Here is a 12,770-nt window from a genome sequence, read left to right as displayed (position 1 = left end):
CCAAATTTGTTTCATGACATGTGGTCCCCTCAGTGTGTAGTTTGTAGCACTTTAATTTGTGAGTCGAAATTTGTTCCATTCCAAGTGCACTATTGGTGTGTAGTTTTGTAGCTTATTTATAATAATTAAAGAGAACAACATAGTTTTTTCAATAATACCATGGTGTGACATTGAAGGCAAGAAAGGACGTGCGAGAGAGCGATGACCGAGCCAGAGGGAAATCAACTAGGGGAGTTGCATGGGTTGCAATGGCGTTTGGAGTAGTTGTGGGCCGAATGCTACGAAAATATAATCTAAACCGACCGGAATAAATGCCTACACAAATTAATCCAAGGTTGGAGTGCCCCTTGCAATGTAAATAGCTCCGACTTTGCGAGGGATGGAGAGGTAGTAGCTTCAACGCGTGGAAGATATGGTATGAGAAAGCGAGGTCAATCGAGAGACATATAGATAGAGAGACAAAGTGAGTGTGGTCCGACATTCATTGAACAAATATATATGCTCCGGAGAGATATTGTCCGATTGAGCTTTTGGTAAGGGTGAGGGCTGTAAGATAGAGCTTGAGAGATGATCCAGTCACAGACGTGTAGATATATTTTGTGCGTGGGAGGAAGCAAGGTCAACCGATCACATAGGGTCGCCGTGCGGTCGAAAGAGTGAGATGGGTTGGAGGGAGTGACCTAGATATACGATGTGCGTGAGAGAGTATACAATGTGAATAGGTTGAATTGGGCTCAAACATGGTGATATATCGTTTTTGTCCGAGAAAGAGCGAGGTAAATTGAGACATACACACAGAGAGAGAGAGACTGAGTGAGCGTGGCCCACCATGAGGTCGAAAGATTGGCGGTGGCTTGGATGGACTGACCTAGATAGACAATCTGCATGAGAGAGTATAGAGTGTGTCGATCGAGGCCCGAACAGGGAGATATATCATTTGTGTGTGAAAGAAAACGAGGTTAAATGAGACTCAGATAAAGAGAGCGAGATTGAGCGAGTGTGGCCCGCTGTGCGGAAGAAAGAGTGAGACAGTCTCGAGGGAGTGACCTAGATATACAACGTGCGTTCGTGCACACGAGAGGTTGTGGGGCTAGATAGGCAACACATGTATTTAGCACGAGAGGGTGAGAGGGAGAGGGGGGAGAGAGAGAGAGAGAGAGCTCGGCATGGGGTGCAATGGCGGGTGTGTGAGGTAAATACATTTGGTAACAGGAGAGGAAAAAGGGGTTGTGTAGTTGAGAGACTTAGAGATCGAAACATGGAGAGAAAGAATGAACGTGTGTTGGAAACCGATAGCTTGCTAAGGTGGTTAGGAGAGGAAGATTGACCGATACATGAAGTATGTAGAATTTGTGCGCGCGGGGGTGGGGGGCTTAAAACAACATTTGAATGTACATAGTACGAGACTTAATATCGATGTTTCAATTTGGTGTACATTGTAAGATTTGAACCGAGGACCAGGCATATGGGTAATTATTTTGAATTCGTGCCATACTAAATTTTGAAAAGTTGACATTGGCTCAATTTGTTGTGCTATTTTGTAGGTCATATGTTTGAATCCATCCAAAAGTTTTCTCACTACCATGGTGTTCATCATATACATATGAATTTGTATTGAAAAGGTAGCATGGATATAGTGAAATGCGAAATCCACGTTAGAATTGGAGATCGCTACGTGACACACACTCTAACTCAAATAACTAACTATGTGACACACACTCTAATTCAAATAACTAATTATGTGACACACTCTAATCCACGTTAGCGTGGGTACCGTTTCGATTTTTTTTCAAATAACTCCTCATTAATTAATTTATAGTACTCCCTCTGTTCACTTTTATAAGACCTTGAAGACATTTCAGACAATGTGCAAAACAGTTCATTTTAAGTTGTCTGAAACGACTTACAAAAGTGAACGGATGGAGTATCTCGTTTCGAATGACTAATTATTGCAAGGAAAACACGGGCATGGTAATACATACAGATTCATTTGCAAATGAAAGAAGATTCGTTTGCATTCTCAAATGTAGGCGCACTAGGCAGACCAGGGTCGTGTCGGGGTGCACGCTGCTTCGGTGCCTTATAGGCAACTGCCCTTGGGTGTCTGACATGTGGGCCAGCCACCTATTCGGCCCACATGTCATGGACACAAAGGCAGGTGCCTTAAGGCACCAAAGCATAGTCCCGTCGGGGTGGTCGCGTGTGTCGGACAGACGCGTAGCACCCAGCCACCCACCCCCCTCCCCCCAAAAAAAGGATGACGACAATATAAGTTTGCGCTTCCATGTTTCGGATTGAAATATCTGACGGCCCCAATTCCTGCCCTGTAAAATCTCTCTTCTCCACCGTCCCCTTCCGTGCCCAGATTGCTCAAATCCCTAATTCTCTGCCATCCCTCGAATCGCCCCTCATCTCGTCTCTTTCCCCACCGTTCCCCACCTCTGTGCTGGACGACGACGACGAAGACGACGGTCGCGCTTCACCACCCCACCGGAGCTACCTCATCTACGCCCTCGTCCACCGCACCGGGTGGTCCACCGACAACGTCGGCCGCCGCAACCGACGTGCCTCACAGACACCGAGTTCCACCGCATCAGGTGTGCTTCACCGACACCATCTCCCAGCTCACCGGGGCTACTTCACCGAGCACATCGTCGCACCTCCGCCCCCCGAGGCCGTTGGGGCTTCACCAACGGTCTCGTCCACCGCATCATAGCGCTCTGCTGCCACACAAGATCTGCATCCGTGTGCAGCCAGCCAACGCCAGCGCATCACCCTCAACGGCTCTGAAGTGACCCGCACTCTAGCTAGGCGAGCATGCCCAAACGCCGGCCCGAACTAGGTATCCACACATCACTCCCTTGTGCACTGTTCCGACGATGTTTGGATATCCTTTCACTGCTCTCTTAGCTTACACGCCTATGCAACTCTGACTTTAACTCTTATTTCTTCTGGAGATATCATCTGAAACAAGCAAATCCATTTTTTAGCGAAGCATGACGGGGCTACGGGATCTGGTACACATCCTGCACACCTGTATAACCTTGTAAGTATCTGTCCTCCGGTACAACATCAAGGTCGATTCCTCTTATTTGATCAACCATTCGCCGTGTCAAAAATGCAGAGGGGGATGCAAGGAGCACAAGGCCTGCACATCCAAGCAAGTGGTAACATGGACTTGTACATGGAACATCCCAAGCGCAAGCAGAGCTGCAGTGAACCTGTACAACGAGCTAGCGTAAGTCCCTGCATTTCATTTAATTCGTACTGGCATTCGTGTATGATTTGTGTGCAGTGGCTGATCCACGAATTCAAGTTACCAGGGGCGAACATTTAACTTAAAAAATATGAAGGCACTTGCACTCCGGAAATCAACATAACTTGAGAAATGTGAAGCTACATGCACTTTGAAAACCAGCTAATGATCCAAAGTAGTTCAGATTATAAACACTAAATGATGCAAGCACCAAAAAACACAAAATGCAACATGGTGTACAAGGACTACAAACATGGTCTGTACCTGCTTGAATTATTCGTTCTCTGGCTGAAAATATCGAAGTGTAATTGCACGTATAACCAGTGCGCAAACTGCATATCAATATATCTATCCTGCACAAGTATGCAAATAGTTTCAAACAACAGATTAGAAAAGTATTTATGCTATTTTGTCATGATACCGGGACTTTCTGGTAGATGGCCTCGACATTTCCTCAAGCTATGAAAATGCACTATAATTTGCTTGTCATCAATGCCTGAAATCTCTATCTCTCTCAACATAGTAGATCATCATTAGACACTAAATCCTTCAATGAGCTTGCATTAGATCCCTCATTAGACACTATATGTTCATCACCAGGAGCATGTAAAATGTTTGCATAAAATCCTTCATTAGCAGTCTGTTCATTAGACACTTCAGGCTCAAGAACAACATGGGCTTGTATGTTTGCACCAGAAACTTGATTAGATACATCAGATTCAGTTAGTTCAGTATTGATTGGGGGAGTTATAAAATAAGTAGAAATTGGTTTCATTTTCTCATAGATTCCCTACATACAAGCAGTTTTACAACACCGTCGGGTTTAACTATTGGCCAGAAATTGAAGAGTTGAATTAGATATAATCTGGGATGTGATGTACCTGCTCGTTGCGCATGCTACTCTTGCAAGCTGCGACTGTCCATTTGCACAAGCTCGATGCCATGCCCGTGCTGCCGTCGCTACCTCCCACGCAGGATACACCCAGGGTTGGATCTTCATCTTCTTGTCCTTCCGTTCGCTTGAAGCCCAGCGACCGCCCTCCAACGAGGGCGTGAGGAAGTGTTGTGTCGGTCTATCCAGCGGCGGCTAGGTTAGGAGCGAACCAGACTGGAGGCTGGAGCGAATGAATTGGGATTTTTCCTGCTGTCGATCGATATGGGAGGCGCTTGTTTGGGCCGCGAGCCTGCTATTGGGCCTGCCTTGCACTTATGTTATTGGCCCATCCAAATTGAAACATTTTTCTTCATTTTTTACATTGCCTGCTCGTGCGTTGGGACGAATGAAACTAGCGTGGGCCAACCTGGACGACTCAAACTAGGTGCACACTTTCCAGCCACCTAAGGCGGCCGCCCATACCAGCCCCTATGGTGGCGTCGCCCCTTTTTGCGTGTATGATTGGATAGTGAAAAATATTCCAGTGGCGCTTTTGATTTACCCACAGAATGGTTGAATTGCTTGTTTCTATGAACTGAGTTCGCCAATAATGTGAAGGATGCCAGTCTTTTCATCCTATTGTAGATTGCTTAGATCTCGATATGCCAAAAGTAATCGCATGAAATATACAGTAAAAGCCAGTGTGATGTGTTTGGCTACAACTAGTCTGACTACACGTCCTCATATAACATATCAAGGACGCACCATCTTACCAGATTAACCATTCGACTTACCCATGCAGTGTGGGAAGAAAGAAGTATTGGGACTGCGTATCCAAGCAATTGATGCCATGGACCCCTTTGTACAACCATGTAAGCAAAAAAGAAGTTGAAGTGTGCCTGTACAAAGAACTGGCGTAAGTTTAGTTACCTGCTTCTCGGAATTTTAGTTAGCCACTTATTGCAAAATTGTTCAATTACGTTGCTTGGCTTAATTTAGTTTGCTACTGATTACATAATGGCACAGCCTGTTAATCATATTGTAGACTGCGCCTATCTATGTGTTTGATACTTACTATTAAGAATTACCTGTTTGCCTTAACTTAAATATCTACTTGTTTGTTTAACTACTTTGCTGCTGCAATAGCGGGTTACAATGATGTTAATAAATACTCCCTCCGTCCCATAATATAGGACATTTTTTGACACTAGCATAGTGTTAAAAAATGTCTTACATTATGGAACGGAGGGAGTACTTTTCAACATCCAATTGAAACTCTTTAATTCCTTGTTTGTTTAACTGGTTTGCTATTATAACTTCCAGTTGAGATGTTTTGCTAACTTCAACTTTTCTGAATCCAATCGGAACTTTAATGGCAAAATAGGTTAGCCCATTATCAAAGAGCAAGGTCCCCATGGACATTGCATCATCCCACAACAGTGGCACCGGCCCAATCGTGCATTATGAATTGCCAACTGCTGATGCTCTAGAGGCTAAACTAGTGGTAGAAAGAGATTCTGCGTCTGCACTTAGAGATGAAGTTGACATGTTGAGGAAGCAAACAGCACAATCACAAGCAGTAGTCAAGACAACCATTAAATATTTGGTGGATTTCAAAACGAAGCAAGCTGAGACTGACCAGATTGTTAAGGTCCTGAAGGAAAAAAGGAAATTAAATTCCTACTTGGTAAATCATAGGTGAAATGTTCTTTCCATAGTTGAATAACCTTTGTGTTGTCTGTTCATGTAATCAATCAAACCATTTGTTTTAGAGATCATGTAATAATTTTTTTTTGTTTTTTGGTTTGTAATTTTATTTGAGCACAAGTCTGTATTAATTGATAAGACTCGGAGACATTTCATTTGGATTGTTGTGCCAGACCTACAAATATGCCAATCGGGCTGAATGTGCATTCAGCAATAGTAGTAGTATAGATGGACCATAAGTGGCACGCATCGGAAAGGGCCAAGATGCTGGCTAAAAAAAGATGTTGTTGTAGCCAAACAAAAGTACAGCGGCCTGGCTTATGTATGTTAGTTGTTAGTTGATATTATTGATCCATATACTCTATAAGTGTTTATATGTCTGTTAGTTCTGTACATTCTTGGTTGATTGACTCGGTATTTGAATCTTGATACATCGCTTGTGTACATATCTAAATGGGAGTACACATTATGCTGCGTGTGACATTTGAGTTGGACATGAAGTGTTCCAAATATTCGAATTCACCTTAAACTGGATACTAATTTCTGAATTTGAGTATCGGCATTTGTAAACCATATTCATATATGACAGTGGAATACATCTTTGTCGTCCTTTTGAAGATATATAAAAACACATAGAATGTTTTATAAAGATTCATATAGGAATACAAAATGGATTCGGATTTAGTTGCCAGGGTAAACGTGGATGCTTATTGTCCCAAAATTCGAAAGAAGCAGCAAAATGTCCACTCCCACATCGGTTGCCCGAAGCCAAGTGTTTGGGAGATGGAAATTACTATCTACCCATTACACGGACAATCCATCGGCCCGATTTCCACTGCTCTAAATAGGGGTAGGTTAGTAACTTCAATTAGACGTGACACGATCGCCTCTGAGCCCATTCCGACACGGTGGGCGTCAAACATGGGCGGCAAAACACATTTGATTCAAGCTCGTCGAAAGACCTCTGTTTCTCCCTCCATTCCCCATTCATACACGGTGGGCGGCAAAACAAACTCGACTCGTCTGAAATCGATGTAGGCAAATATTTTCAATAGGGGCAGGTTTGTAACTTCACTCAAACGTGACACAACCGCCCTACCTGTCAGCCCCGTTCATACACCGTGGGCGCCAACCATGGGTGCCAACCACCCTCTCCTCGCCTGAAATCGCTCTGGGCAAATATTGGCGAGATGCGAGATTACCGTCCTATCCCCAACCGACCAAATTTTAAACGGGGGCTAATTTTGTAACTTTCCAATATTTCAGACAGGCGCGTCCCAAAAACATGGTTCCCCGTACCTCTCCCTCAATTTTCCCATTCATACACCGTCCACGCTAGAACACCCCATCCCCACACTAGCCTCCGTCCGCCACCCCATCCATCACCGTCGTCCTCCACCACATCCATCGCCACCGTCCTCCACCATGCCGGAGCGCCTACCAAGACCGCGTCGTCCACTGCTAGAGATGGACGTTTCTCATCCACGACGACGGACCAATAGCCTTGCATCGCATCCTCTCGGTTCATGGGCACCGTCGTCCTCTTTGCCGGGGCCGCTCACACGACCTTCTCTTCCACCGCAACGGCACTTTTCCCGCGATGCACCCGTCTACCATCGCAGATCTGCTTCAACGCCATCGACAGCCATCGCACCCCCGATGCCTACACGGCGCCGCAAGAGAGGTGGTACTTCATATCTCCTCAACTTTTTGATCTCAACCAGAAAATAGATCTTAACTTGGTTACTCTACTTTCTTTTTAGCTCTTAGAATTTAGTTCTTAGTTCGAAGCAAACAATGGATGCTAAATATCATTTCTCCGGTTTGCAGCTTCCAATCTGCCATGGCACAGCCATAATACGGTTTAATTGATCATGCTTAGGGTTTAATTGATCATGTTGGTTCCGTGGTGGTTTCTTTAATAGAAATCGGAGGGGAAACCCTCTTTTGCTAAAAAAATATGCTTAGAGTTTCCCCCTTTTATGATCACTATACGATCAGAATACGTGCTTCATGTCATAATAACACTGCTCCATGCATCAAGCTAAACAAGCTTAGATGTTCAAATATGAATCTGATATTATTAAAATAGAGTTGTTTAATTGGTCAGATAAATGTTCCTAAATTAGTTTCGAAAATGCATGTTCGCTGCTCAGGTGTGTATCTCTACAAGGTGCCCATGGTGGGCCGGCCCACCCTGGGATGTTGGGTCCTCCCAGGCCCCGATTCCCCTTTGTTCTGTTGCGCGCTTGCGATCTCTACTCGCCCCCAGCCGCCTGCCTTGCTGGCGACTCACCGTTCCTGGACGGCATGACTCTAGGAGGAGACGCCGGACTAACAGGAGGCCAGGAGTCGCTCGCCCAACAGCGTCACCGCTGCCCGGGCGCGCTGCCGTGCCTAGCTTCCCAGTCTGTTCAGGGCTCAGGCGTGCAGCACCCAGCAAGCCAACCTGATTTATCCTGAGATACGTCCTCAACACTCAGCAGCCACTCCTCATCACCCATTTTCTAATTGATTCGTTACTCATTAGGCAGGACTGTCATTAGGGTTTGTTGTGTGCTCAGTGCTACCTACACTTAATGGTTCAGATGTATTTCGGTAATCTTTAGTACCTCTAAAGTTCACAGGGTTTTCAAAATTCCAGCCCTCGGAACAGAAACTAGTCATTTTGAATTGTTGGTCATAGTGACATTGACCCAGATTACTACTACAAGCCAGGTTTGTTGACAATTTTACTTGTCTTTCTTACTCATTCGATATAATATCCAATTATTCACGTCGATTAGTTGCAAACAATAAGTGCTAGACAAACTTCTTCATTCAGATTTTGGACGGTCTCTTACTTCAGTTACAATTCTGCATACTTGTCCTAATAAGCTCACAAGTAAATGATTGATTCACTACATCTATGCTTGCCTTGTCATATTTGTTGTCAATATTCTTTTAGGGTGGACCACCCTGTTTCTAAATACTGGAACCGTAGACCTGAGTGAATAGTATTTCTCTATGTGATCTCTTCCATCATGTGTGGGTAACGAACACTGCATTGTATAGAAAGAAAGTGTCATTTCCAGCTTTTACATAGGTTTCGATCTTTTACATGGAATACAATCTGCCTACTTGCTTTGTGTTGCACTACCAACACTCCACCCTTGAAGCTAAACATTACGCCTCTCATAATTGCTTAGTTTATTTGTTCAAAGACAAATTTCATATGATTCTAATGTTCCTACTTCAGTTTTGAAATGTGTGCCTTCCTGTTATAGAGACATAAGGGGTTTGTATTTCTATGTGTGGTCTGGTCAGCACGGTTGGGGAGGTGAACTTTGCATATGCAGGGGTTTATAGGGAGACACTCTCCGAGTTGAATCCGCAATGCATTCCATAGATAATCTGACTACTTTTTATGTTTTCATGAATCTCAGATTCTGAACAGCATCATAATGATTATGAGCTTGCGCGCATGAAAAGAATAAAGCAGAACAATGTCATGGCTGTCAAACTTGGCACTAAGGGACTGAAATCAAGTCTGGATGCAATGCAATGCAAACGCTCTCCACCTACAGATTCATGCTCAGAATATGATCCTAACAGTGATTCTGAGCTAGAGGGAGACCTAAGTCAATGTAGCTCCCTAGTGGAGGAGTCAGAGGAAGATGCCCTATCTTATTCACCCATCAAGGTACTTGCTCTAACTTTCCAAGGTTACATTGCTCGCACATATCTTGCAACTGATGCTTTGCATTGCTTCTACTTTGTTGAACTGCCATTAGCTTAGTTTACACATCGTGTACGTGAATATGCCCTGCCTATCCATTTTCAATACATATTCCATCTATCATCATACCATATTTATCCATTCAAATGTTGTTCTTGTGTATCAGAAGTTCAAAAGGAAGAGGGCGATTGCTGATCGTGGAGGAGCACAAGCAAAGTATTTGGAAAAGGTAGTGGCACCTGATAAATCAAATAGCCCATTAGGTGTAGTTGCAATATCACCTGACCCACAAAATACCCCAACTCTAACAGACTCTAGCCCTACTATACTGGTCATTTCTGATGCCCCAACTCAGCAGACCCCAACTGCAGCAAACAGTATGATTATGCCAGTTGACATAGCACCAGCTGTACGACACAAAACCCCCATTCCATCAAAGAGTACACCAAATCTAGTTGCCAAATCCCTTTTCGAACTGGAGAGAGCCCCAATTGCAGCAAATAGGACCCCTGTTCCATTTCTTCCCAGTTTAGAAGATGAAGCTTATGTTGTTGTCAGGAACTTTGTGTGCATCTTTCCTTCATGGAAAGATTATACCGCAGACACAAAACAATTTCTAGTCTTCCTCCGCAACTTACGCGTAAGTTATGTACTAATGTTATTCATGGTCATTACTGCATATGTTTCTGCTGACAGAAGACACAAGATTTCATTCTTTTAAATAGGCGAGGAGCAAACTGGATTGTGATGACGAGCAAGAGTTGGTTGCGCTTTTCAAGCACTCGTTGATGAAGTATCGTTCCTACCTGAGGCAAGCACACTTCAATGGCAAGCCTCTGAACGAAATTTCTGTAAAGTCTCCGGTGCTACATTTATCCGACAGTGACTAGAATGATCTTGTTACACATTGGTCTTGGCTGCAGCGTAAGGTACTGTCTATGATATCACATCACAACTTGAACTACATTTCTGCATTTGCCTTAATGTCTCACTTGTACGAAAACTGTTAGTAGAAGAACATTCGTTCTCAAGGGACCACAGAATCTCGCAACTATACTGCACACTGCATTGCTCTTGTGAGTACCTCTTGCCATGTATGACCATACTTACTTTCATAGTTGTTTGATTATGTAGCATCACTGCACATGTTAGCCTCGTAATCGTCCATTTGGTGGACATTATAAGATCCGTATGGACTCTTACATAAATTTAGAATCAACCCAATGCTTTTGAAGAGGTTTAGCTGCTCTACAGTCCTCTTGTAAGGACTGAACGTGGTCTATCACTGTACTTACATTAACAGCTACTCCCTCCGTCCCATAATATAAGAACATTTTGTACAGTACACCAGTGTTCAAAACACTCTTGTATTATGGGAAGAGGGATTGGTTCATTTTGTAGCATTCTGCATCTTATCTCCCTCGCCCACCATTTACTAAAAAAGATCGGATCTATATTTAAGCTTACCAACAAGTAGAATACACGAACAATACCAGTGCAGAAGTGTAGCCCATTGCTCTTGTCAGTACATTTTGTCCTGTAACGCTTGTACTTCCAGGGATTGGGAGTTGATTATGTAGCATCAATCTGCATCTTATCTTCATTATCCTCTATCCCTTCCAGTATTATCATATCTATAATTACTCTCTACAAAATGTAGAGTACAGGCAATGCTTATGAAGAAGTTTCTATGCTGAAATTCTTGAGTTATCCTTCCCTTGACATGGAGAAGGGCATTATAAAGCCGATGTTAACTGTTAATGTAAGTCAGTCCTTCTAAAGCCTTTATCCTCAACTGCTGTTTAATTTGCTCATACTCCCTATCGTTTACTGCTGTTTAGTTTGCCGTTTCTACCAAAATGCATGTTCGTAAGAACCGTAAGTTCTAAGTTTTACTTGTAAAACCAAATTTCTTATTCATACCATGCACATTACTTAATACTCCCTATATGTATGCTTGGTTTTGTGGATCTATAATCCAGTGTGTGGTGAAGCAGCCCACGTTTGCACCTTGTCATCTCCTATTTTATCTTACTAATGTGGCTGATGATATGAACAACATGCCATGCACATTATCCAAAATAGATACAATGATTTTCTTTGCCCTTCATCTATGATTGTTATGTTGACATGGTAATCCAGTAGTGTGGTGAAGCTCCCCGCATTATGAACAATGCCAAATTATGCTATTGATATTTTGAACTTACTCTTTATTTTCTAAGTGGAAATTGGATAGAATTGATAGAACAATTATCATCTTTGTTTATACATGTGCAACACCTATCATCTCTCTGCTTTGTTTCAGGATGATATGCCTAATGTCATGCACAAGTCTGCTGAAGGCTGTGAGACAAACCCAACATATATTGCAGCAAAGAAGGCAAAACATCTTTAAGATAGCGAGACAACCCCAAAGTCTTGTCTTGATGCAGTGTTCAAGTTACTTGAGACTAACAGTCAGACAAGCTCGCAGAATTCGTTGTCTGAATCAGTTCGACTTCTTCAGTCCCAAGTTCTAGCAGAAAGGCATTCTGCAACTCAACTTTGACTTGAAGTCCTATCTCTAAGAAAGATTGCGCAGAACACCAATGAGAACCTCATCGCTCAACAGCTACACTTGGAAGCTATGACCGACATGCTAGGCCGGTCTCAAAGCCTTGCTCAGCAACTTGCGCAGCAGTTCCCCCGCAAGGCTAACCTTTCTTGAACTGTCTTGGAAGTGGTCTCGGTTCAGTATTATTTTGTTACGCTGCAATGGTGCCCAATTTTTGTAATCTGCTTCTTCGTTGCGCTTTATGATCACTGGTGGCAAACTTCGATGCCCAGTGGATGTAATATACCTTAAATCCTTTATTGTATAGTGTAGGTTTATTCTTATTTACTATGCTGTAATTTTTTTATTGTATAGAGTAGGTTTGTTCTTAATTCCTACTAGTTACTGCCATCATTCGCTATCTGGAAAAAAAATCAGATGTAGTCGACCGGGCCGAAACATTCGATAACGGGCCAGGTTTTTAGCGGGCCACAATTGGGTCGGCCTGCGTCTTTCTTGGGCCCGAATGATTGGGGCCTTCACACATTGCACCAGGCCCAAACTTACACCGGCCTATATTTTAGTTGGGCCTTTTGTTGACCCAGCGCTTAGTTTGGCCCAGGTAGCGTTGGGCCATTAACAGGCTGAATACTGTACTAGCCTTTTACGGCCGAGATGAAAC

Source organism: Triticum aestivum, chromosome 6B (assembly GCF_018294505.1).
Source record: "Triticum aestivum cultivar Chinese Spring chromosome 6B, IWGSC CS RefSeq v2.1, whole genome shotgun sequence".
NCBI classification, from domain to species: Eukaryota; Viridiplantae; Streptophyta; class Magnoliopsida; order Poales; family Poaceae; genus Triticum; species Triticum aestivum.
Note: the sequence above shows the minus strand (reverse complement) of the source record.